This window comes from Sapajus apella, unplaced genomic scaffold (assembly GCF_009761245.1).
Source record: "Sapajus apella isolate SASKATOON/1434 unplaced genomic scaffold, GSC_monkey_1.0 scaffold48, whole genome shotgun sequence".
NCBI lineage: Eukaryota > Metazoa > Chordata > Mammalia > Primates > Cebidae > Sapajus > Sapajus apella.
This window is the reverse complement of record NW_022436988.1, coordinates 10,027,576-10,054,341: the sequence shown is the minus strand read 5'-3', so window position 1 is coordinate 10,054,341 and position 26,766 is coordinate 10,027,576. Positions and strand designations below refer to the sequence as shown.

The following is a 26,766-nucleotide window of genomic DNA, read 5'->3' as shown; positions in this document are numbered from 1 at the left end:
GTAAGAAGGTGGCCGGCAGAACTCCAGTGGTCAGCAGAGGAGAGGGGGCTGCCCTGCAAGCAGCCTGCATTTCCAGAGGCAAAGGGCCAAGGTGACAATTTGGAAGATGACTACATACCAACAAGCTGTAAAGGTTTACCCCTGAGAGATCAGCGTACAGGGGCAAATTGATTCTAACAGAATCTATGCAGAGAGGACCACCTGGGCTGGAGGGATCCCAAGATGTCATCCACAGTGTACCCTGCCCATCCCCATGGATGTTTCCATGAGGAGGCTCTAAAGAACCCTCACAATTAGGACCTCATGAGAACAAGGGTCGTTGAGAATCTGCTACTTCGGCCGGGCGCGGTGGCTCACGCCTGTAATCCCAGCACTTTGGGAAGCTGAGGTGGGTGGATCACGAGGTCAAGAGATAGAGACCATCCTGGCCAACATGGTGAAACCCCGTCTCTACTAAAAAATACAAAAGGGCGTGGTGGCGCGTGCCTGTAGTCCCAGCTACTCGGGAGGCTGAGGCAGGAAAATTGCTTGAACACAGGAGGCGGAGATTGCAGTGAGCTGAGATTGCGCCATTGCACTTTAGCCTGGTGCCTGGCGACAGAGTGAAACTCTGTCTCAAAAAAAAAAAAAAAGGAATCTGCTCCTTCAAGGACACCAACACGAAAGTGTAACTGCAACCTTTGGGGAAGGCCTTTTGTTACTCACCACCCACATACACTCCTTCACTTCTTTCTTTTTTCAATCCCAAGGAAGTGCAAGGCAAGCAGGGTAGGGGGCAGAAAACCAAGGAAGGGCCAAACCACCCACATCCTGCCCACTGCAGGTTGCCAAGGCTAAAGCTGCCCAGGAGCTACTGGGGGAAGGAAAGAATGCTTTCCTCAAGGAGATACTGAAGTTCTGTTAAGACCGGTCCATTGGGATTGCCTATGACAATGAATCCGTTCATCAATACCTAAAACTTACAGGAAAAAGTAGCTATCTGTCCACAGAATCACCCAGAGGCAGGGAAGGGAGAGTCAACAGAACAGGTTAGGAAGACACAGATGTGAGAAAATAAAGCCGTTATGATTTTACCCTGCAGACTTGGAAAGCTCCAGAAACAATTCATGAGAAAAGTGCAACCCACGGAGGGCAGCGGGGCAGAAAAACACATGGTGAGGCAATGGCAAAAGCGCCCTGCGAACACTGAAGTGGGTGGCCTGCTGCTTGTGAGATGCAGATGATTAGCCATAGGAATGCCGAGGGGCAGGGCTAGAGAGCTACATTTTACACAGAGGAAATGGAGCCTCGGAAAATATGTAACTGCCTAAAACACGAGTGAGTGGCCCAGCCAGGGCTCAAACCCATCATACAGCCACTTGGGCAGGAAGCAGTCTCGAATGGGGGTCTCCTTCCAACAGGCTGTTTGGGCTTCACTGGTTCTGAGACACTGTAATCCACCACCCACTGAGCGAGGCAGAGGCTACTGTCAACTTCCCATAACGATGCTGTCCCTTTCGTTAGTATAAAAACATGGCATTAGAAATTTCTAGAAGACAAAGCCACAGTTTGAAGTTATCCTCCTTGGTACTACTATCTGGAGGAAGAATGGATGGTTACAGCCCCAAGGACAATCGTGAACTATGAGGTAACCTTAAAGATCAAAGTGATCTGCAAAACTACAAAAGACTTATGTCCATCCAGGTGTGGTGGCTCACGCCTATAATCCCAGCACTCTGGGAGGCCAAGGTGGGGATCACCTGAGATCTGGAGTTCCAGACCAGCCTGGCCAACATGGCGAAACTCCATCTCTACTAAAAATACAAAAATTAGCCAGGCACGGTGGCATGTGCCTATAATCCCAGCTACTCGGGAGGCTGAGGCAGGAGAATCACTTGAACCCAGGAGACGGAAGTTTCAATGAACCGAGATCACGCCACTGCACTCCAGGGCCAGATGTGGTAGCTCACACCTGTAATCCCAGCACTTTGGGAGACTGAAGTGGGGAGATCACTTGACGTCAGTAGTTTGGAACCAATCTGGTCAATGTGGTGAAACCCTGTCTCAATTAAAAATACAAAAATTAGCCAGGCGTGGTGGTATATGCCTGTAGTCCCAGCTCCTCAGGAGGCTGAGGCAGGAGAATCTCTTGAACCTGGGAGGTGAAGGGTGCACTGAGCCAAGACTGGGCCACTGCACTCCAGCCTGAGCAACAGAGGAAAACTGTGTCTCAAAAAAAAAAAAGACTGATGTCCCTAAAAGTGTGTGTTTTTTTTTTTTCTTTAGTTGCTATATCTGTGCTGGAATGTCTATCTCTAGCTTTCCTTTAAATGAGAAAAGAAACCATTGTTTCAGATGTACTGTACATGCAGCCAAACTCTAAACTCAGAAGCCAGAATCCATTATGGAGAATCGAACTTGGTCTTCAGAGTCCTGTGTGCTTCATTCTAAATCATCTGTCCTTATTTCTGTAGGCCGAGGAAAGTTCCTGAAGGTGGTTGCCCAGTTGTAGAGTGCCTTTCAGCCCCATGACTACATTCCCCAGATGGGATTTGAACTTAGGAATCCCTACATGTTGGCGAGAACAGGATGCTCTAACAGAAATGGACTTCCAGACACAGCTTTGATCACTGGGAAATCAGAGAGGTGTTTTTTTTTTTTTTTTTTTTTTTTCCCCTAATTTCTTTGCTGTTTATTTTCTCTTTCTTCCCACCCTCATTCCCCCGCCAAGGGGAGAAAAAAATTAGCCAGGCAAGAGTACATCCAATTCCCTTTCTTAATTAGAAGCAAAACATTTGGAAAGCTGTGGCACAATTGTTCGACAAACATTTGCAAGTTATCTCCAAGCACAGAGCCAACATGTTAAGGAAAGCAACGGGGGTCACAGAACACGTTCCAGGCTAATGGAGAGGGCGATCCAGATTTGCACATAGGTCTGTCAGTCACGGCTGGAGGCGCCTAATCCCCTCACTCAGAGCTGGCCGTGCACAGAGAAAGGCTCACGGGAAACAACAAACCCAAGGTCTCCCAGATGTCCACAGCCCAGCTACGAAATCTATCATCCCAAACTAACACTCCACGGCACCTAATTGGTTTTAGGGAGGTGTTCAAATAAACAATCATTTTCTGGTATTGGAGATTGGATTTCATACAACACAGCCTAGGCGCAAGCTTAACGGGAGAGAGAGAAAGAACAGAGTTCTTTTTCCAAAAGTAAAATTTACTTCTAATCCACTAATATGTATGCAAATAGTTTCTTCCAGACTCTGCGATCTGAGAAAGAAAGTAGCCAGCTTGATCATAATGATTCTCTGACTTCCAGGGTGCTTGTTATTAGATGTCGTAATGGTTGGCCACGGCAAATCCTAGGGTCTCTTTCCCTAGAAAGTGTTAAATAAGAACATGTTGTGTCTTCACCCATTTGTGTTGATATAAAGGAATACCTGAGGCTGGGTAACTTATAAAGAAAAGAGATTTATTTGGCCCATGGTTCTGAAGCCGGTACAAGAAGCATGGCGTCAACATGTGCTTCTGATGAGAGCCTCAGGAAGCTTCCACTCATGGGGGAAGGCAAAGGGGAGATGGCATGTGCAGAGAGAGGTCAACAGCAAGAGAGGAAGCATGAGACAGGGAAGGAGAGAGAGAGAGAGAGGAAGAGGAGGTGTAGGCTCTTTTCAACAACCAACTCTTGCTGGAACTAAGAGTGAGAACTTGCTCCCAGGAGAATGGTACCAAGACATTCCTGAGGGATCTACCCTCCCACCAGTCCTGGGCTCCAACAGTGAAATCTGGGGATCACATTTCAGCATGAGATTTGGCAGAAGCAAACAACCCACATCCAAACCATAGCAGGTTCACCCGTGGGAAGCGCTCAATGGATGATGGCTATGACAGCATCACTAACTCACAAGACGAACCAAGCATTTCATCTTTACACAGCTGCAGTTGTGAAAAACGTATTCCTTAGACTGAGTTAGCATCTATTTCCCTGTACCTTTCACTCTTGGGTCCTGTTTCCAGCCTGGGAGTGAACATAGGAGAAACCCAAACTCTTGTTCCCATGGTGGTCTGTATTATTCCATTCTCATGCTGCTAATAAAGGCATATCCAAGGCTGGGTAATTTATTTAAAAAAGAGGTTGAATTGACTCAAAGTTTCACATGGCTGGGGAGGCCTCAGGAAACTTACAATCATGGGAGAAGGTGGAACAAATGCGGCCTTCTTCATAGGTAGCAGGAGAGAGACATGCTGAGTAAAGAGGGAAAAGCCCCTTATAAAATCATCAGATCTCATTAGAACTCACACACTACCATGAGAACAGCAGCATGGGGGCAATCACCCCCACGATTCAATCATCTCCCTCTGAGTCCCTCCCATGACATGTGAGGATTATGGGAACTGTCATTCAAGATGAGATTTGGGTGGGGATACAGCCAAGCCATATCAGTGGTCCTTCCAAGACATAAAGCCGTTTATTATCACCTGTGTCTTCTTTTGTCCAGCCTGAAAGGGTGAATCATCTTGACCTGAAAGGTCAAGCCACTGCTCCCATGGCTTAGTTTCCGGTCTGGCCTGCTAAGGTTCTTGTCTGAAAGCCCCAGGGAGTGGCGCTCTCTTCTATCTTGCAGCTCCTTGGATACCTGGAGAGGAATTTGGAGGGTGCACTCCTCCAGGTGTGGACAAGCACCTCCAGATGAAGTGGCTTGTTCCGAGAGGAATGACTTCACAAGGATGGCTTAGACGCCCAGGCTATCTTGCACCTCGCAGGGAGGAGGAAGCAGCGACTATTTCTTCAATCAATATATGACTGAATGAAACATTAAGCCTACTGATCTAAAAGCCACATTCGTTTTCCCACTACTGAACATACTTTTATCATTTCTTTGAAGGATCTAATTTCTGGATTCTACTTAGGTCCCTGTTTCTACCCATTTCACCTCGTTTGAGTTAACAGGAATTCTAGTCTGAGATCCTTTGATTTAGTGATTCAGTCATCCCAGAAATTACCTGTCCCTCCCAGGCTCATGTCAACTGTAGATTCTCATGTCTCTCTAAGTACACTCATCTAAGCAATTAATTAGATTATATTTGGCTTATAATCATATTACAAGTTTTTAAAATGTCATTAATAGAAGGAGCCATCCTTTTCATTTGGAAAGCGTGAACAGAAAGTTACTGCATTCTACATGACTTTATGACATTTACAAAGAGTTATCTTCACCTTGAGAAGAAACTGGATAAAAATAAGTGTCTGCCATATTATAAGTTTTTTTTTTTTTTTTAAGTAGGTAAAATATCCTCTGCTAATCATTCCTGGATGGAGGGTGTCATAAAATGAATTGTTTCTCCCCCAAATTTATATGTGGATGTCCCAACTCCGAATAACTCAGAATGTGAGCATATTTGGAAACTGAGTGGTTTGCAGGTATAATTAGTTAAGTTAGAATGAGATCATCAAGGGGTAGGGTGGCCCCAATCCAATATTACCAGCGTCCTTATAAAAAGGGGGAAATGTGAACACAGACTTAGACTTAAAATGATCTTTGACTATGTTCCCCTCTGGATCTTGATGCTGTTTTCCAAATACCTGAATTCTGTTGTGCCCTCAGAGCCACTTGGAACCCTGCTTTAAGTTCTTGGTTATGATAACTCATCCTCATGCATACATTTTAACTGTCTTAAGCAAAGTGAAACAAGAGCATCTTTAAGGCCTTCACAGTCCCTCTCTAAAGAGAAGATGATGTCAAAAGATGAAGGGAGAAGAAGCCATCTACAAACCAAGGTGACAGCCCTGAAACAGATCTTTCCCTCAGAGCCCTCAGAACCCTCAGAAAGAACCAGCCCTGTGGCCACCTTGATTTCAGATTCCTGGCCTCCAGAACTGTGCAGGAATCAACTTCTGTTCTTACGGCCACCCAGTTTGTGGCCATTTGTTCCATAAGCCCCAAGAAACTAATACGAAAGGAAAGGGGGCAGATGGCCAGTCCCACCTCTCTGCTCAGCAGGGAGCCATGCAGAGTCCTTCTCTAGCTCAGGTAGGAACAAAAGTAACACTAAGAGCGAGTGAAGGTGAGTCATGCTCCGCCACGCCCCTCTGGGATTTTGAGCATCCAGGACACCGAAGAACAGCCTATGACAATTAACAATCCTATGAACAACTCAACAGTACACTGAATGCATTTCAGGATTTTCCAGCGGCCTCTGGGTAGATCCCAAACCATCTTGGGAGGTAAGTGGTACAGAAGTTATTATTTCCATTTTACAGAAGAGAAATTATACTCAGGGCCGGGCATGGTGGCTCAAGCCTGTAATCCCAGCACTTTGGGAGGCCGAGGCGGGCGGATCACGAGGTCAAGAGATTGAGACCATCCTGGCCAACATAGTGAAACCCTGTCTCTACTAAAAATACAAAAATTAGCTGGGTGTGGTGGCATGCGCCTGTAGTCCCAGCTACTCGGGAGGCTGAGGCAGGAGAATTGCTTGAACCCGGGAGGCGGAGGTTGCAGTGAGCCAAGATTGTGCCACTGCACTCCAGCCTGGCGCCTGGCGACAAAATGAGACTCTGTCTCAAAAAAAAAAAAAAAAAAAAAAAAGAAAGAAAGAAAGAAAAAGAAATTATACTCAGATCAGAAAGCGGCTCAAGGAAATGAAGCTAGACAGTGGTTAGCTCCAAAGGAGAGCCCAGAGACAATGACTCCCTCTCCATGTTAAGAGGCTTACACCACCCGTGCTCCTCCGTGCTGTGCTGTCCCCAAATTCAATCCTGTAAATTCATGCCAGGCCCTCTGCTCCCTCTGGGCCTCTCCACATCCTTAAGGGGGCGGGACTCTGGGGAAGGCAGGTGAGACCTGGGCACAGGCACACAGGCTTCCTTCCCATTGATAACGAGCACTCCAAAGCCAGAAAACAAGTGACTTCTGTGACCTCCCTCAGTTTACATTAAGAGGGAAGGTCACTAACAATTGTCTTGGATGATATGACCTACAGACAATCATAATAAAAGCAGTACCACTGCGGGCTAGAAAAAGTAGGTATGGGAGAAACTGCCCATGGTAAAGTGGTCTTTGACTCTTTCCCCTCCGGATGTTGAAATTGTCTTCCAAATGACTGAATTTTGGTGTGTCCCCAGGGTCACGTGGAACCCTGGTTTAAGTTCTTGGGATGACCCGTCCTCATGTATACATTTGTAGCTGTCTTGAGCAAAGCGAAACAAGAGCATCTTTAAGGCCTTCCCCAGTACCTCCCTAATTCTCCGTGTGCCTCTCCTCCCTCCTTTGCTGAGCCTTTGTGGCTCAGGGCACCCTCAAAGCATCCTTCTACAGGAGCTCCCTGTCTGTCCCGCCACCGTGGACTTATTACATGGCAGATCCTACACTGGGGCTGTGGAGCTCAGCAAGACTTTGCCCCCAAAGAGCCCATGCTCTTGTAAGGGAAAGGTCATTATGGAACAGGGTTGGGGGTGCAGTGTAGGGGGAGCCAGAGTGCGGGGGACACAAGGAGAGTTGAATGATGGACACCAGGCAGGCATGGGGTGGGATGAGAGATGTTTCCCCAGCAAAAGATGGTCGTGGAGCTGGGTGCTAAAGGGCGGGCAGAAGCCGGACACGTGAAAAGAAAAGGACAGAGGAGGAAAGGAAGGGGGGGCATGCTGGTCGGGATGTGGCTGCGTCCGGGCAAGTCAGAGCACAGGGTCCTGCCTGAGCAGTTCCCAGGTTATCAGGGTGACTGCAGGTGAAGGACAAGACGGTAGGGTCTTGGAGAAGAGGAGGAAGACATGACTTTAGGGCATTTACAAAGAGTTCTCTTCATCTTGAGAAGAAACTGAATAAAAATAAATGTCTGCCATATTATGTGTTTTTTTTTTTTTTTTTTTTTAAAAGCAGGCAAAATATCCTCTACCTATTCTTCCATGGATGGAGGGTGTTAGATTGAATTGTCTCTCCCCCAAATTAGTATGGGGATATACCAGCTCCCAATAACTCAGAATGTGAGCTGATTTAGAAATTGGGTGGTTTGCAGGTATAATTAGTTACCTTAGAGTGACACCATCATGGGGTAGAATGGACCCCCAATCCAATATGACCAATGTCCTTAGAAAAAGGGGAAATCTGGGCCGGGCATGGTGGCTCATGCCAGTTATCTCAGCACTTTGGGAGGCTGAGGCAGGTGGATAACCTGAGGTCAAGAGTTCGAGACCAGCCTGGCCAACATGGTAAAACCTTGTCTCTATTAAAAATACAAAAAAACTTAGCTGGGCATGGTGGCGCACGCCTATAGTCCCAGCTACTCAGGAGGCTGAGGCACAAGAATCAATTGAACTCAGGAGGCAGAGGTTGCAGGGAACTGAGATGGCGCCATTACACCCAGCCTGGGCGACAGAGTGAAACTCTGTCTCGAAAACAAAAAGGGCGGGGGGATGTGAAGAGATTTTTTGTCGGAAAAAATCTGAAAAGACTGCACACAGCACGGTGTTGGAGGTCAACACAATAAAATGTAGAGGCATATCTTCGTTTTAAGGACAACTCAAAGGAATGAATTTAAAAGATCAAGTTCAACTCAAAAAGGACAGTCCTGGTGATGTTTGCACCTGAGAAACTCAGTATCTCCCTCAGGCTGAGGCAAAAGGGACTGCAGAGCCAGACCTCACAAATGAGCCCCTCCTCGTGAGGCAGGGATCACAGGGCCGTGGGATGTGACCGCACTCTGGAATTCTCCATCCAAAGTCGTGGCATTCCCACTCCACTGACTGCACAGGCCTCTTCCCTGGGTCCATTCCCCTGAGGGGGACCAAGCCTTTGGTGTACACTGAAGGTCCCAGCAGGTCCACGTGCTGGCAAGCAGTTCCCCTCATGTGCAAATTGCAGCTGGAGACAAGAAAAGAATGGGACTGGCTGGGGCTGTTTCTCCCTGGGCCACACATCCAGCAAAACTCCAGGGAAGCTGAGAATTTGAACCTGGTTTCCCAGGTCCCTATGAAGATGTCTTTGTCAGAGTGGGAGACCATATGAAAAAGAAGACTCATATATGTACTGTATATTACATACACACACACTATACATCTACTATACACACATACTGTACACATACTATCTACATACACACACTACACACATACAATATATACATTCTCTTTTTATATCTCTATATGGGTCGATACGGGGATACACCTATATCTACATATAGATATGTGAATGCAATCTGTTAATTTGATTCATGGCTTAAAGTTTTTTTGACATCTGACATGCAAGACTCCATTTGTCCTTCTGCGCCCAGCTCTGCAAATATCGGGGGGGGGGGTGGTCTGATGGGCCCACGCTCTTAGCTTCGTGTGGCCGATGCACAACAACAGAGAGAAATAGGTGTCAACTCTCACAGTAACTTTTCTCCTGGGAACTGTTTTGCTTACCACATGGTAGGCCCGTGGTCAGGCATTCTCACCAGGGTGAGAAGTGACTGAGGTTGAAACAGAAAATGGGGACAGGAAGCAGAGGAAATAAGGAGCCAACACTTCCAACATTAAACTTTTTTTTTTTTTTTTTGGCTCTGTCGACCAGGCTGGAATGCAGTGGCGCGATCACAGCTCACTGCAGCCTCAACCTCCTGGGCTCACGCGATCCTCCCACCTCAGCCTCCCAAGTAGCTGGGACCACAGGCACACACCACTGTGCCCAGCTAATTTTGTTATTTTCTGCAGAGGCAAGGTCTGTTACCCTGTCTGGTCTCAAACTCCTGAACTCAAGCAGTCTGCTTACTCTCGGCCTCCCAAAGTGCTGGGATTACAGGCATGACCCACTGTGCCTGGTCCTAAACTTTCAAAGGCCCGAAACCCATACAAAGGAAAAGCTGGGAGAGGGCAGGAAGAGGTGAGCCCAAAAGCATCACCTCAGCGCCTGCCCCAAGTCGAAATGGAAGAAAAATCGACAATTACCATGAAAACTCTCTGTGGAAAACTACTTTCACTGTGATCAGGGTTAAAGAGAAATCCTAGGCCACCCAACTTTGACCTTGAGGCATGAGTCTGCTCACTCCCATCTCTCTCACCCAGAGTTCCAGAAGCCAAATTTTAGGGTAAGTATCCAAGTAGCAGGCTCTGGAGTAAACCGTCTCGGTAGCCTGTCTCTTCCATTTCCTTCAGCGGCCTTTCCAGTCATTGGTTCTGTGCATCAAGCTCTCCAAACTCATCTGGCACCGCAGCCAGGCACAAACCCTGCAATCTTTAAAGTGGCACACATACACAGACTGAGAAATGTTCCCACGCTGCATATGTTCGTAAAGCAGCCCCATCCAAGCCATCCGTCCTCCCACCTCCCTCTGAGCCACAAAGTACTTTCATGAGCTCCATTTCAGTTCTGAGATCACCAACACTTTATATCATTGCTCAGAGTCATCGGGTGGAGAACAGGCTTCTTTTCCATTAAACCTTGCTCAGTAATCCCAAATAGGGGACACTGCAGAGCTGGAGCTCAGAGGTGAGTGGTAAATTCTAATAAGAAAACGCAGAAACATGCCGGATCATTCATGCTGCATCAGTTCCACTTCTCGCCACAGTGGCACTATGTTTTGACTTTCTGGACTGAACACTGAGAATTTTCTAGCTCTTCAAAAAATACAGTGCTGTTTCTTGCCGCTAAAATGGAAATCTGCAGAAAGCGACCAAGTGCAGATCCTTGAACTTGGTAATGAATGGATGGGATTCTAGGTGAGAAAAGGAAGGGAAGAGAAAAACACCAAGTCTCCATATTCAGAAAAATTTTTTCAATGCTAAAATTGCACTCAATTTAAAATAAAAGCACAAAAAACATAAAATTCCCTTTTATACACAAGCCAGTGATATGGTTTGGATTTGTGTCCCCAACCAAATCTCATGTCAAACTGTAATCCCCAGTGTTGGAGAAGGGGTCTAGTGGGAGGTGACTGGATCATGAGGGTTCCCCCTTGCTGCTGTCACGATAGTGAATATGTTCTCACGAAATATGGTTGTTTAAAAGTGTGCAGCACTTCCCCTTCACGCTCTGTCTCCTGTTTCACCATATGGAGATATGTCTGCTTCCCTTTTTGCCTTCTGCCATGGCTTAAGGTTTCCTGAGGCCTCCCCAGCCATGCTACCTGTACAGCCTGCAGAACTGTGAACCAATTAAATCTCTTTTCTGTAAAACTACTCATTCTCAGGTAGATCTTTACAGCAATGTGAGAATGGACTAATATACAAAATTGGTACCAGAGGTGGGGACATTGCTAAAGATGCCAGAAAATGTGAAACTGACTTACTTCATAGAGACTTGTTAAATTGCTATGACCAAAATGCTGACAGTGACATGGACAATGAAGTCCAGGCTGAAGTAGTCTTAGATGGAGGAACATCTTGGGAACTGGAGTAAAGGTCACTTGCTATGCTTGAGCAAAGAGACTGGTGACATTGCATCCCTGCTTTAGGGACCTGTGGAACTGTGAACTTGAAAGTGATAAATGAGGGTATCTGGCAGAAAAAATTTCTAAGCAGCGAGGCATTACAGATGTGGCCTGAATGCTTCCGACAGCATATGGTCATATGTGTGAGTAAAATGAAGATCTGAACTGGAACTTATATTTAAAAGGGAGGCAGAGCATAAAAGTTTACAAATTTTACAGCCTGACCATGTGGTAGTAAACAAAAATCCATTTTTCTGGGGGAAAATTCAAGCCAGCTGCAGAAATGTGCATAAGTAAAAAGGACATGAATGTTAATAGCCAAGACAATAGGAAAAATGCCTCAAAGGCATTTCAGAGACCTTTGTGGAAGCCCATCCCATTACAGGCCTGGAGGCCTAGGAGGGAAGAATGGTTTTGCAGGCAGGACCCAGGACCCTGTTGCCCTGCACAATGTTGAGACACTCCTCCCTGCATCCCAGCCATCCAGCTTCAGCTATGGCTAAAAGAGTAAAGAGCCCTAGATACATCTCAGGCTGCACTCCCAGAGGGTGCAAGCCATAAGCCTTGGTGGCTTCCACATGGTGGTAAGCTTCTGGGTGCTCAGAAGGCAAGAGTTGAGGCTTGGGAGCCTCAACCTGGATTTCAGAGGATGTATGGAAATGCCTGGATGTCCTGGTAGAAGTCTGCTGCAGGGGTGGAGCCCCTCACGGAGAACCTCAACTAGGCAGTGCAGAAGACAGTGTGGGTTTTCAGCTCCTACACAGAGCTCTCACTAGGGTACTGTCTAGTAGAGCTGTGAGAAGAGGGCCACTGTCCTTCAGATCCCAGAATGGTAGAACCACTGACAACTTGCACTATGTGCCTGGAAAAGCTATAGGTACTCGATATGAGCTTGGAAAAGCAGCCATGAGGCTGCACCCTGCAGAGTCAAAGGGGTGGAGATGTCCAAGGCCTTGAGAGTCCACCCCTTGCATCAGTGTGGCCTGGATGTGAGACATGGAGTTAGAGATTATTTTGGAGCTCTAATATTTAGTGACTGCCCTGCTAGGTTTTGGACTTGCCCCTTTGTTTTGGCTGATTTCTCCCTTTTGGAATGGGAGTATTTAGCCAATGCCTGTACCACCACTGTATCTTAGAAGTAACTGACTGGGTTTGATTTTACAGGTTCATAGATGGAAGTGACTTGCCTTGTCCCAGATGAGAGTCTGTACTGTGGACTTCTGAGTTAAAGCTGGAATGAGTTAAGACTTTGGGAGACTGTTGGGAAGGCATGGTTTTATTTTGAAATGTGAGAAGGACACGAGATTTGGGTGGGGCCAGGGATGAAATAATATGGTTTGGATTTGTGTCCCAACCCAAATCTCATGTCAAACTGTAATCCCCAATGTTGGAGGAGGGTCCTGTTGGGAGGTGACTGGATCATGAGGGTGGACTTTCCCCTTGCTGTTGTCATGATAGTGAATAAGTTCTCATAAAATCTGGTTGTTTACAAGTGTGTAGCACCCCTCCTTTCACTTTCTTCCTCCTCCTCTGGCCATGTAAGATATGCCTCCTTCCTCTGCACCTGCCACTATGATTGCAAGTTTTCTAAGGCTTCCACAGCCGTGATTCCTGTACAGCCTGTGGAACTGTGAGCCAATTAAACCTCTTTTCCTTACAAATCACCCAGTCTCAGGTAGTTCTTTGTAGTAATGTGAGAATGGACTTATACAGCTGGATTTCCTTCAGGGAAGGGTTTACTAAAACCTGATTCTTTCTAGGCTAGTTGGAGCGATACTTTCAGAACAAGGGAGACCCTTTAGAAAAGGGTCAAAATCAGGAGTCCATAGATCCAGGCAGTTTAGAAACTTCCTGACATTTTATATAACATATCATGGTTATGTGGGTACCACAGGAATTCAGAAAAAGTTTCCTTAAGCTTGATTGGATATACATGGGGATCTCTAACCCCCGAAGTAAGAACTGCTATCATGGACACTTAAAACAAGGTGTGATAAACACATGATAAGATGCTCAATGTTATTAGTCATCAGGGAAATGCAAATCAAAACCACAAAGAACTATCATAACCACTAGGATGCCAATAATAAAAAATGCAGATAATAACAAGTGTTGGTGAAGATGTAGAGAAACAGAACCCTCCTACATTGCTGATAGGAACGAAAAATGGCACATCGCTTTGGAAAACAGTCTTACATTTCCTCAAAAGGGCAAACATGGAGTCACCAAATGACCCAGCAATTCAACTCCTATGTTTAGACCCAAGAGAAAATACAGTTATACAAAAACTTGTACATGAAAGTACATAGCAGCACTAGTCATAATAGTTCAACAGTGGATACAACCCAAATGCTCATTAACTGATGAATGGGTGAACAAAGTGTGGCATTGACATATAATGGAATATTATTTGACAACAAAAAGAAATGAAGTACCGATACACGGATGAATCTTAAAAACGCTATGCTAAGTAAAAGCAGTCAACAGGCCACCTACTGTATGATTTCATTTATATGAAATGTTCAGAGTCGCCAATGAGTGGTTGCCTTGGGTTTGTGGGGGAGGAGATGGGGGGAAATGGAGGATAACTGCTAATGGGTAGAGGTTGTACAATTTTGTGAATATACTAAAAACCATAAAATTGCACACTTCAAATGGGTGAATTGTAGGCTGTGTGAGTTATATTTTGATAAAGCTGTCATTAAAAGAAAAAAGAAAAGAATATGTGAGCTCGTTCTCCATCTAAGTGGCCCATTCCTCTATCCCAGGTGGGGGGATACTGGGAAGGTTCTGGGGACAACAGGGGTGCATGGAAAACATGAGTTTGATCTGAAATAAAAATGCTATTGCTTTCAGCCATCTCATTCTCACCCCTGGATACAGATCCCTCAACCGGGGAAGAAATGACTGTCTTTAAATGCACTGAAGAGGAGGTTCCCATGGTGACTGGGGAAGTTAGCATAAGACTGTCATCCATGATGAGGAAAGATTATGGGATACACTGTAGTACAGGCACTCACAGACAAATCCCTGGCCAGGTTACCACGGGACAGGTGTCCAACCCATAGAAAAGAGAACTATAATAAAGCAAGAGGGAAACAGCGTTTCTCTTCCAATCAGGCAGACCCAAGGCAGCACTGCTTTGAGGCTCCACGTGGTGAAGGAAGACACGCCGGGCAGTGACACGTGGATTTCTGCTAGCTCCTAAACTGGCCCCATCCACTCAGGTCCCTGATAGTAGTCTTCTGGCCACAACTGTGCAAAAATAAAATAATACATGTTGTGGTAGGAGATTAATGACCTCCTAAAATGTCTATGTCCTAATCTTGAGAATCTGAATATGCTATGTGGCATGGCAGAGAAAACTGAGGTTGCAGAAGGCATTAAGGTGGTTAACAGCTGACACTGAAATGGGATTATCTTGGATTAGCTGGAGGAGCCCACTGTAATCGTATGGGTCCTTAAAATGAGAAGGAAGGTCAGAGAAGTAGCAATAGGGTAATGCAATGTGAGAAAGACTCAACTGGGCACTGCAGGCTTTGAAAAGGAAAAGGGACCACGGACCAGGAAATGCAGGCAGCCACGGGATGTTGGAAAAGGCAAAGAAATGGGTTCTCTCCTAGAGCTTCCAGAAAGCAATGCAGCCCTGCTGATACCTTGATCGTCACCCAGTAAGCCCCACTTTGGACTTCTGACCTCTAAAACTACAAGATAACAAATCTGTGTTGTCTTAAGCCACTAAGTTTGTGGTCATTTGTTACAGCAGCAAAAGGAGACTCACACACATCCCTAAACTCTCTTGTTGTTCAGTCCTCAGTGAGGTGAGCTGCAGAGTTGCTTGGGAGGGTTTTCCATTAGGAATCTCTGGGTTCTATGATGTTTCAGCTCCAATGTGCTTTAAAATGTCACCTCTGATTCTCTGGCTGCGACAGACAGTGTTTCCCATTTTACAGCATATAATAAATGTGAGGATTGGGTCTGGTCTATGGTCCTGTCCCTTCTGTTAGAATATCAGGCAACTGGCCCTAATACTGGAGAATGAATGGCCATAGTAGGAGTGAAATGGAGACACAGAGAGGGCTACTTGTCTCAACATGGCTATTAAGTGGAGAAGCCACTGGGATTTGAACCCAGATCAGTAGATCCCAGAGCCCGTGTGCTTAACTAATACCCCACAAAGACTATTCCAGCCCAGTGAGCTGAGGTCCTATTTGAGAGAGGTCTCCGCAGCCTGAGTCTGGGGGTTTTCTCCTCTGTGAGCCATGGGTTCCCCCGGGGTGGGGTGGACACGCTGCAAGGAGGAGAATGTGCGCCACATTTCCAGGAAACCACATGGCCCCACTGTAGTCCAGGTGCTGCTGGAGCAGGACCTGCGCTGTCACTGCTCTCTGACACCAGTTCCACTATCTCCTCCAGAGGCTCCCACCCTGGTGGGCTCTGCACCCACAGATGTGATGAAACTCACAGGAGTCAAGCATCGGAGAGTAGTGAGTGGGGGCTGTACAAAGGGAGACGAAAGACACTTGTATTTTTCCGTCTCATTAAGGTGAAGACTGGCATGAAAGCAAATTTCTATTTTCAAAAGTTAGGTTTGGTGACAGAGTGTGGAGCAGATGGATGAAAGAGAGAAGGAAGCAACAAAAAATGGGCCTCAGCCGGGCGCGGCGGCTTACACCTATAATCCCAGCACTTTTCAGAGGCCAAGGCGGGAGTATGGCTTGAGCCCAGGAGTTTGAGACCAGCAGAGGCAACATGGCAAAACCCCATCTCCACACAAAAAATTAATGAAATGGTTTGCTGGGCACACGTGTGGTCCCAGCTACTCAGGAGGCTGAGGCAGCAAGAGGACCGCTTGAGCCCAGGAGATGGAGACTGCAGTGAGCCGTGATGGTCTCACTACACTCCCGCCGGGAGACAAAGCGAGACACTCTCTCAAAAAAAGTCCCCCTCATAAAGCAGCGGAGCTGGAAAAGGAAGACGGAAAATACATGTGGGTGAGGTGGGAGCTGGTGATCAATGGGATTTGGTGACCAAATGGCTAAGGGAATGAGGGACAGGGAAGAGCTAAGACAACCAGGGGGCTTCCAGCTCAAGGGCAGCTGGGCAGGTGGTCTGGACTTTAATCTAGAGGGAGACAGAGAGAGAGGGAGGATGCTGAGAAGAAAACACGCGTGCCAAATGAGGGCAGACGCGCTCTGAGGGCCAACCAAAGTACATGCCTGGAGAGATCAGGGTCCCTCCACTCTTCTCCCTTCCCATTCGTTAAAATCCCTTCTCTTCTACTGTCTAATCCACCCTAGTGTCCGCATGCTTGTGGGCCCCCATGGCACTCACAGCCCTACCCAGTTCATGTCCCCTCCTCTCTGCTCCTGATGCAGTTTTCTCTCTGTCACCAGTGTAGCAGCCTTGTCCCCCTCAAAGGTGTGTTTTGAGCCCCCCATTCAGCTGAGATGCCTCTGGACTCAGTAAAGGAACAGAACTGAGTGTGTTCAGGAAGGTGACCCAGGGGAGCAGGGGATCTGTGCAGAGTCAGGGGATGGGGAAGAGAACAGGTCAGAGGGCTTCAGAAAACCTGCGATGTGGCTCATGATGAATACGCAGGCAGGAAGGAGAGAGGAGAGGAGACTGATTTGGGGAAGGTATGAAGCCGCAGAGGCCATGAGGAAACACCACATGCACACATGTGCACACACACAGATGCACATGTGATTCCTAAAGCTCCCAGCAGGCTTCCAGCATCAGGAGCTAAAATTGCTACCACTGATAAATGAAAAACTTAAACTCTCTGCCAGAGGGAGCACTTCAAGTACCATTCCAGGATAGCGCCCCTCCAATTCTTCCGTCTGCTGATACGCTAGTATACAGGAGATGTGATCATTTGAAGCTTCAACAAAGAATCCGTTCAGGATGACCACATAAAGGATTTTTCTTTCTTCTGAATCAGGAACACCAGAATTAGGAGGTAGTTAGCCATGCAAAACTCAACGCCGTTTGTCAAGGAGGGTACTATCTCAGCTGTGTCTTGGATAACACATCCATTTGGTAAAAACACCACACAGAAAATACTTTCTTCCACTGTCAGAGTAAAAATCCTTTACTCTTCTGTCCGGCAGCCTGAACAAAAACAAGGGAATTTGTGGCTTGGTTTCCGTGACAACCTTATCTTCACTCCAGGCACCATCCCCTGTCTCTAGGCAACAGGGCACACTCTGGAACTACCAGGAGGCAAAGCCCAGTGCCTATCCTGAGTCTTTTAGGACTAAGCGAATCAGGGCAGAGCAATTGGTCCCTCACAAGGCAAAGCCCAAAGAGCCCATGGGAAGGTGCGTGGCGCACACCCTGGCACTCCTCTGAGTTCCTTAGTGCCTGAAATTCCACCTCTCCACACTCAACCCATTGACTTATTCCCCTGTCCTCTGCAGGGGGACACTGAGTCCGCCACGTGACTTCTCCCACATCCCCATTTCCAACATAAAAGCCCTACATGGCTCTAGCCTGAAGAGGAGGCTGACCCTTGAGAACAGGGCACAGAAAGGAAATCTAGAACATTCACTGGGACTTACCGATTTTTGTAAAAAAAAAAAAAATGAGCCTGGAGAAAAGTGTTTGATTAAAAGACAATGAGGAAAAATGCCGGTATTGCTATGTTGACATTTAAGAAGGCTGTTTGCACCTGAAAACAGGATTCAGAGATATTTTTTTCCCCACCAACATGCCCCAACCTCTTCCCTAACATCTCTGAGACAGAAAGAATTTCTGAGAATATAGAGAAGAGAAATAAATGAACAAACTCTCTGGGAATGACAGCTCTGAACTTTAATCAGAGCGAGAGAAGAGAGCTGATGAGTGCAAGGCTCTGCAGCTGAAAGGAAATGGAGTCTGGAAGTGGAAGGGGTTGACAAATAGTGCTTATAACAGCTGCATCCAATAATCAGGATAACTGCTATTTATCTGGTACCTTTATTTCTCAAGCAGGCTCGCGTCCATGACCTTATTTTATCCTCACATCACCTGTGAAGCAGAGGGTGGGGCTGGAATCATTTATCTCCTGGTGAAGCCAGTGACAATCACAACTTGGGAGAAGTCGTTCTTATGCTCACCTAGTTGGTGAATTTCAAAGTAAGATAGAAACTACAGATTCGGACTCCCAATGCTTACTTACCACTGATTATGGAAAATGTGGATGATCTAAATTGCTATAATAAAAATGCAATTTCTAAACTTTATTTGAGCCATGAGCTTTGAGTTCATTTCTAATTAAGTTTTTCAGTAGCCCATCGACAAAACAGATCAGTTTGAGGGTCTTCTCCTTGTTCATTCTCTCTTAAAGAGAATTATTAAGAAGAAGCGTCTGAATTCATTTTCTAGCCCTCATTTGACTTCCATTTACAATCTCTGGGTTGCCAAAGCTGTGGAAACAACAGTCTCCACGGCTGAGAGTAGAGCTTAAACCACACAGATGGGCTGCAAAGATTAATTATTATACTTAAAGACACCGACAGAACTATGAAAAATAAGTAGCAATAGTAAGAGGAGGAAGAGGAGGAGGAGAAGGAGGCTGGAGAATAGGGGAAGTTACCGTGATCTAGTAAACCGCAAGATGTTGGCATATGACAAACATTTGTACAAGATTCAAGACAAAAAGAAATGGATGAAGTGTACAATCCCTGTGGCGACTAACCGCTGCATGAGTAACTGACAAAACAACCATTAGGATGAGACCTGAATGAGGATGTGGTGCTGTGCCTTCGGGTGGGTAATATCCAAAACATGCAGCCATAGGCTTGTCTATTCTCCAAAGAGCTGAACCACTGAAGAAACGGGAGTCTCAAATGGCTTGGAAGCCCGGGTGTTGCTGGGAACTTGGATTCATCACAAACCTCCCAGGCGCTTCACACATATTGATTCTGCAGACTTGTACCCCCCTCGAATATTCTGTGGAAAACAACCTATTTTTTCCTATCCTCTCCCAAACCCCCATGCTGAGCTCATCACCTCTGAATTTAACTCCTTGTCAAGGCGAAGATGACAGCCCAAAGCAATAAACTTTGCCTAAGTCATGACACATCTATGCCAAATGGGGAACTCAGCTGGCAATCACCACCCTGAGGAGCAGGACAAACAACAGAGCAAGGAATAGACCCAGAAGAACACTTCGGTGTCATTTCGCCCACTGTATTTCATCAGAGAAAGAAGAAGAAAATGGGATTTTGATTTCGGAATCCAACTTTGGTTAATGGTTATTTGCAGAAGACCAGTAACGTTTGCATTATTTTCAACTCCATACCATACCAGTTACCAAGGGAATGCAGACAAAATAAACAAGGACTTATAAATAATTAATGTGCACTAAAATTCACATATATGAATATGAATAAGTTGGCACTATGACAAGACATGCAACTCAAATGTGACAAATTAATTAAACCTGTTTTCTGCTGGGGCTTCGGAAACCATGGGGCCACCTCAACAGAGGAGGGAGACCCTTCAGCAGATGAGATGGTTCCTTGCTGAGCCATCCTGCTTGCAAAGGGGCCAGGTATTTTAAGAAATCAAAATCTTGGCAGGGCGCGGTGGCTTACACCTGTAATCCCAGCACTTTGGGAGGCTGAGGCGGGCGGATCATGAGGTCAAGAGATCCAGACCAGCCTGGCCAACATGGTGAAACCCCGTCTCTACTAAAAAAATACAAAAATTAGCTGGGTGTGGTGGCGTGTGCCTGTAGTCCCATCTACTCAGGAGGCTGAGGCAGGAGAGAATTGCTTGAACTCGGGAGGTGGAGGTTGCAGTGAGCCAAGATTGCGTCACTGCACTCCAGCCTGGGCCACAGAGCAAGACTCCATCTCCAAAAGCAAAACAATAAAATAAAATAAAAGATCTTACTAAACCATGTTCTAGCCAATACCTGGCCATGGGAGAAAGACAACTGGAAGTTACTGGAAATTTTGATTCCTAGTACAAAAATGTATTCAAATTCTCTTGCTTGAGTTTTCTCTTTAATTTACATACTAGGTAGGAGGATGACATAATACATTCGACATGGTAATGAGTCTTGACTTTAATCTGGCTGCAGCTTCCTTGATCTGAAGGCCAGAAAGCAGGACTCAGGCATCGGCGTGTCTGCCACCTCTGCAGGAGATGACAGAACATCTGAAAGTTTCCCTGACACTTTCGTTTGGGATCACGGAGGATTCCCAGAGTTGTGATTTTGCCCTTTGGGCGTTGGTGCCAATTCTCATGCTCAAATCCAACAGCGCCATTTAGAAGCGTGCTCCGGCTTCTGCTTCAGTGCACACCAGGAACATGATATATTGGGCAAAATGTCATCCCATGCGGGAGCCTGTGCTAATTATAATGTCAGGCTTCCCACTGAGGTACTGATAGTTAAGGTAGAACATTACAGTGTTTTCAAACTTCTGTAGTAGATGAGAGTAGACGTAACCTGTTGGAGGTGAAAATTAAAGCCATCTGAGATGTCTCCAGTCAAGGCCACCACAACTAGAATGGGACACTTTCTGAGGATCAAAGCAAGGTGAAGGCCAAAGTGAGTGGGTGGCAGAGCTTGGGGGAAGAGGAGCAGGTGGAGGGGAATTAGCATTTTCCAGGTCCTGCTGTGTTCTAGGCACCATGACACTCTTTATTTTTTTATTGAGACAGGTGTTGCTCTGTCACCCAGGCTAGAGTACAGTGGCATAAGCATGGTCACTGCAGCCTCTACCTCCTGGGCTCAAGTGATTCTCCTGCCTCAGCCTCCTGAGTAGCTGGGACCACAGGTGTGCGCCACCATGCCAGCTGACTTTTGTATTTTTTGTAGAGATGGGGTTCTGCCACGTTGCCCAGGCTGGTCTCGAACTCCTGGATTCAAGTAATCCGCCTTCCTCGGTCCCCCAGTGATACAGTCTGAATGGCAGATAACACAGTGGGTGGTCCTGCTTGGTGCTACTGTGGTCAGCTCAATAATGAACCACCAAGTAGCTATTATTTGCATTTTACAGCTGGGAAAGCTAAGACTCCCATGATCTTACCTACGGTTACCTAGCTAGTAAAGCATTCCAGAAGCCAGGTCTTGGCCTTTCTGCTCTAAAGCTTGTGGTTGTCCTATCCCGGCGGGCGACCATCTGCTTGGGTCCTCAAGCATCCTCACTTGGGGGTGGGGATGGGCGTGCGGGCGCCTCACAGTCATTCACCTCTCACAACTCCTAGCGCGCCCACGGTGGTGGGTCCTGTGTACGGATGAGGCTTCCTGCCCAGATTTCCCTGCCCAAGTCTCCAATGCATCTGGAGTGAGAACCACGCTAACATGGTGCGGCAGAAATTAACATTTAATGTGGCAAGCTTAAAAAAAGCAAGACGCGTTTCCTAACTGTCTCTGAAAACCAGTGTGATCCACGGGAAGGAAAGAAACAGAGAGCTCACCAGAGCGAGACGCAACACGTGGGGATGGAGCGTGAGTCCAGCTGTACCCGCCACTTGCGTGGCCTTCGGCTCTTTTGCTTGTTGTTTTTTGAGACAGGGTCTCACTCTGTTACCCAGGCTGGAGTGCAGCAGCATGATCTCAGTCACTGCAGCCTCCACATCCCAGGCTCAAGCGATTCTCCTGCCTCAGCCTCCCGAGTAGCTGTGACTGCAATCACGCGCCACCACACCCCCTAATTTTTGTATTTTTTGGAGAGACGAGGTTTCTCCATGTTACCCAGGTGGGTCTTGAACTCCCAGGTTCAAGTGATCCACCGGCTTGGGCCTCCCAAAGGGCTGAAATTACAGTTGTGAGCCACTGCACCTAGCCTTGGGCTGGATCTTCAAACTTTCTAGGTCTCAGTGTCTAAAATGTAAAACAGGGACGCAAATATCTAAATCATGTTTGTGGTGCCCTTTATACAGCCTCTGGAACTTTGAAAGGCCCCCATAAGTGGCAGCCTTTAGTATTCTAAGTGTATTTTATTACAGTCCCTGATGCGTGCCTTTGTGTGGCGTTCTGCTTCCTCGTTAACTGAGCCTGAGTCAGCTGCCTACTGAGAAGGCCCCTCCAGTTTCCAGAAGCAGAGCAACGTGAAATAGAGGCTGTTGCACCAGGGTTTCTCCTGGAAAAGTTTGTATCTAATAGTAGAATTCTCTGCTCAGTCTTTACCCCAGGAAAATGAAAAATCGGTATGTTCTTTTTCACGGCTATTGGACCCTTCTTGCAAGTCAGGGCTCTGGTCTCCCAGTGCTGCCCCTCCAAAGCCACCCCTTGGGGCACAGGGAGATGGTACTAGGGCAAGCTGAGCATCCCGGCTCACATCACCAACGCCAGCAGCAGCTGCCTCCCCGGCCACCTGCAGCTGTCCTCTGACTTTCCAGCATTCCAGTAGATCCTCCACATTCCACACAAAATCAAAACCCAAGAGCAACTGACTCCTGGTTGGAAAGCAGGGCTCAAAAAACAACTTTCTTTTTTTTCCTATCTGTCCATTGACTTGGAGGAAAATTCACTAGATTGAAAAAAAAAAAACAATACTATAAAAATGTATATTGCTAAAATAAAACACAAAAAGCAGGGTTCACAGACACCCCCAAGTGGCACGGTAGGTGGGACGGATTATTCCTCTGTCTCAAAGGGTCTGCTGGCGTATGGAATGAATGGGATGGAGCTTAACGGAAAGAATTGGCTTCAAAGAGTTCAAAGGTTTCCCTACGACCTAACAATTCTACTCCAAGATATGTACCCAAGAGAACACAGGTCCATACAGACATAAACACAAATAGCAGCATTACTCACAATACTCAAAAAAGTGAAAACAATGCAAATCTCTATCAAGTGATGAAACGGTAAACAAAACATGGCATACCCATAGAAGAGAATATTACCTGGCCACAAGAAAGGAGACTTACTGATACGTGCTACATCAGTGAAAGTTGGAAACATCATGCTACGTGAAAGAAACCAGACACAAAAGCGTACATATTACATGATACCATTTAAATGAAAGTCAGTCCCGGTTAGGGAAACTACGGAGACAAAGCAGGTTAGAGCAGGAGCTGGAGCGAGGGAGGAATGGGAGCGACTGCTAATGACCGTGCAGTTTCTTTTCCTTTTTTCTCAGGAGCACTGCTGAAAGAGTGTGGGGTTTCTTTACAGGGTGATGAGAGTGTCCAGGAATAGTGGTAGGTTGGGAATGGTGGCTTACACCTATAATCCCGGCACTTTGGGAGGTTGAAGCAGGAGGTGATCTTGAGGCCAGGAGTTCAAGGCCACCCTGGCCAGCATAGCAAGACCCTGTCTCTATTTGAGGAAAAAATTCAAATTAAAAAGAGAGTGATGGCGGTCGTACAACCTTTCAGGTATACTAAAACCACTGAATTGTGAAATTCCTTTTTCTTTTCTTTTTTTTTTTTTTTTTGAGACAAGGTCTTGCTCTATCACCTTGGCTGGAGTGTAGTGGCACAATCATGGCTCACTACAGCCTCGACCTCCAGGGTTCAAGCAATCCTCCCACCCCAGCTTCCCAAGTAGCTGGGACCACAAGAGTGCATCACCACACCTGGCTACTTTTCCAATTTTTTGTAGAGATGAGGTCTTGCCATGTTGCCCAGGTTGGTCTCAAACTTCTGGGCTCAAGCGATCTGCCTGCCTCAGTCTCCCAAAGTGCTGGGGTTGCAGGCATGAGCCACTGTGCCTGGCCTTGAATTGTGAACTTTAAAAGGGTGAATTTTATGGTATGTGAATTATATCTCATTTTAAAAAAAAAGGTAACAGGGACTCTTTCCTCAGTGTGGAAGTGTAATTGACAAACCTCCTAATTACCAGGGAGCTTGGGGGTGACAAAATGCCACACAATAAAGTTGGCTGAGACAGAGAGAAAGAGACATAAATCACGTGTGAGATGAAGAAGTAGGTTCAGTAATCATTTAAATATGCCACTGACCTTGAAAAAAAGAATGTCAACTATAATCACACACCACAAATATCTGTCACTGTGAACTGGCTCATCACGAAGAACTGAGGGATAACATGGAGTTAAGATGGCAGTGGGGGTAGGCAGGGGGAGGTGCCCATGAGATCTAGACGCAGCACTCCGCCGTTCCCTGCCATCCCCACTACACACGTACAAGCTAAGTGAATATTATGTTGTCTTTTACTACTGTCCCAAAACTCTCACTTGATAAAGGACCACGGGAGTATGTTGCTGAATGGGCTCATTAAGTCTAAGGAATTCTTTAGAGGCTCAAACACAGACAGCGAGGGACGGGAAATGAGGACGACACAGCTGACAGCCCATGGGAGTTCCAGAGTGAGACTAAGACTCCGTAAGAGCCAGGCTTAGACTTATAAAGGAATGCTGGCTGCTAAAGACATTTCAGAACTCAAGGTAGGAATCTCTGGCCTGCATTCGGAAGATACTGTTGGTCTCTGTGGTTGGCCAAATCATGGCTCCAAATATATCTGGATCCTCATTCCTGGAACCTGTGAATGTTACCTTTCATGACAGAGAAGAATTTTCAGATGTGATTATCCTAGATGATCTGGGTGGGCTGGAAGGGAACCACAAGAATCTTTATAAGGAGGCAGAGGGAGATTTGGCACAGAAGAGAAAGCAATGATCATGGAGGTACTGATTGAAGTATGTAGCCACAAGCCAAGGAATGCCGGCACCCTGCAGAAGCTGGAAGAGGCCAGGAATGGATCATCCCCTAGGGCCCCCGGCAAGAACATGGCCCTGCCAACCCCTTGACTTTATCCCAGTGAAACTGATGTCAGACTTCTGGCCTCCAGAACTGCACGAGAATAAATCTGGATTGTTTTAGGCCATTAAGTTTGTGATACAGGTATCAATCGACTTACCAACTAGGCAACTTACGACCATTCGACTTTACGACCACAATCGCTAGCCACGACTGCTCCGCATCTGGCAGCGCAAACGTTGCCCAGCTGGGCGTACGACAGTGTGGACCAGCTTCTGGCAGCACTACCATCTCCGTGTGCACCATTTCAACTGTACATATAGCCTACTCAACTTACGACCAAATCGTGTTACGACCGGTCCGCAGTCCCGACCGTGGTCGTAAGTCGAGCACTAGCTGTAATTGGTTATACCAGCCAAAGAAAACCAAGGCAGTCCTTCATCCTGCTTCTAACCTCTCTAAATATGAAAACTGTCCCATTAAGATTATCTGAGGCATAAAGGAATAACATCTCTCTACTTCTGTCCACGTGTTGAGGGCTGGGGTGTTGGGGTGGTTAGGCAATGGTAACTCCTTGTTGAACTGAGCCCAATGCATCTGGAGTGAGAACCACGCCAATGTGGTGCTGCAGACATTAACGTTTAATGTGGCAAGCTTAAGAAAAAGCAAGAATTTCACCCTTCCAAAAAAGCATTTTTATGTGATCGCAACTCATAAATATTTACTACAGGAGGGTTTAGTTATAAATCTCACAAAAACAAGAAGAAAATAAAAATCATCTGTAATCCCCTCACCCAGGAATAACCAACCACTGTGAACATTCTGATGTCTAAATTTGTGTCCTTGTTCCCTGAAACAAAAAATCACTTTGGATTAAAATCTCAAGCATGTCTTTGAAAGCCATTATTAGAAGCTGGCAATGAGGACAGGCCACATGACCAAAACCAACTGTCGTGCTGTTCTAGAGACACCAACGGTGGTCCCCAGGACTCTAAGTCATAGCGACAACCAGCAAAAAAACTTGGCTCTTGACACTATTAAGAGGAAGATAAAAAACATGAAATTCACCTACTCTCTTCTTCTGTGGACCTTTATAAATAATTTCAAACACAAAAGGGAGCAAGAGTCTGCCAACGTATCATCAGGACCTACATAAGTCAACGCCCTCCCTCGGCCCACCTGGCCAAGGCAGAAAGAAAATTAGGCCCTTCTCTCTTAGAATGGAGGCCAGGTACCCAATGTACCTTCTTCTAGATGCTCAAGTATACAAAACATATTTAATACATCAAAGCTTCAGGATGTGTTATAACATTGGGCCCCCAAAAAAGAATGCAGTATAGAGGTTCTCACAGGAAGCTCCATCTACCAGGGGCAAATAAACATGTTTAAATACAGGTAACAGAATCCATCAAGAGATGAATGAATAAAGAAAATACGGTACATACACACACTGAAGTATTATTCAGCCACGGAAATGACTGAGGTCCTGTCATTTGCAACAACACGGATGGAACTGGAGGTTATTATGTTAAGTGAACTCACCCAGGCATGGAAAGACAAACGTCTCATGTTCTCACTTATCTGTGGGAGCTAAAAATTAAAACAATTAAACTCATGGAGATAGAGTTAGAAGGATGGTTACCAGAGGCTGGGAAGGGCAGTCAGGGAGTAGGGGGAAAGCAGAGATGATTAATGGGTACCAAAAAAATAGTTAGA

General features: G+C 46.3%; 1 protein-coding gene, 1 long non-coding RNA gene and 1 other non-coding gene across 9 annotated transcripts in view; all 3 read right to left on the bottom strand.

Moving 5' to 3' along the window:
* The window catches only part of SLC39A11 (solute carrier family 39 member 11), a 448,139-nt gene that overhangs the window by 167,107 nt on the left and 254,266 nt on the right, over nucleotides 1-26,766 (bottom strand). The gene's annotated exons all lie outside the window — the stretch shown is intronic.
* On the bottom strand, nucleotides 5,097-5,233 carry LOC116525878. The gene has a single exon (XR_004257870.1).
* LOC116525733 lies at nucleotides 5,245-8,154 on the bottom strand. The gene is made up of 2 exons (XR_004257793.1): nucleotides 7,220-8,154; nucleotides 5,245-5,701 (listed from the first exon to the last, which is right to left on the bottom strand). It is a non-coding gene; the product is annotated as an uncharacterized LOC116525733 (long non-coding RNA).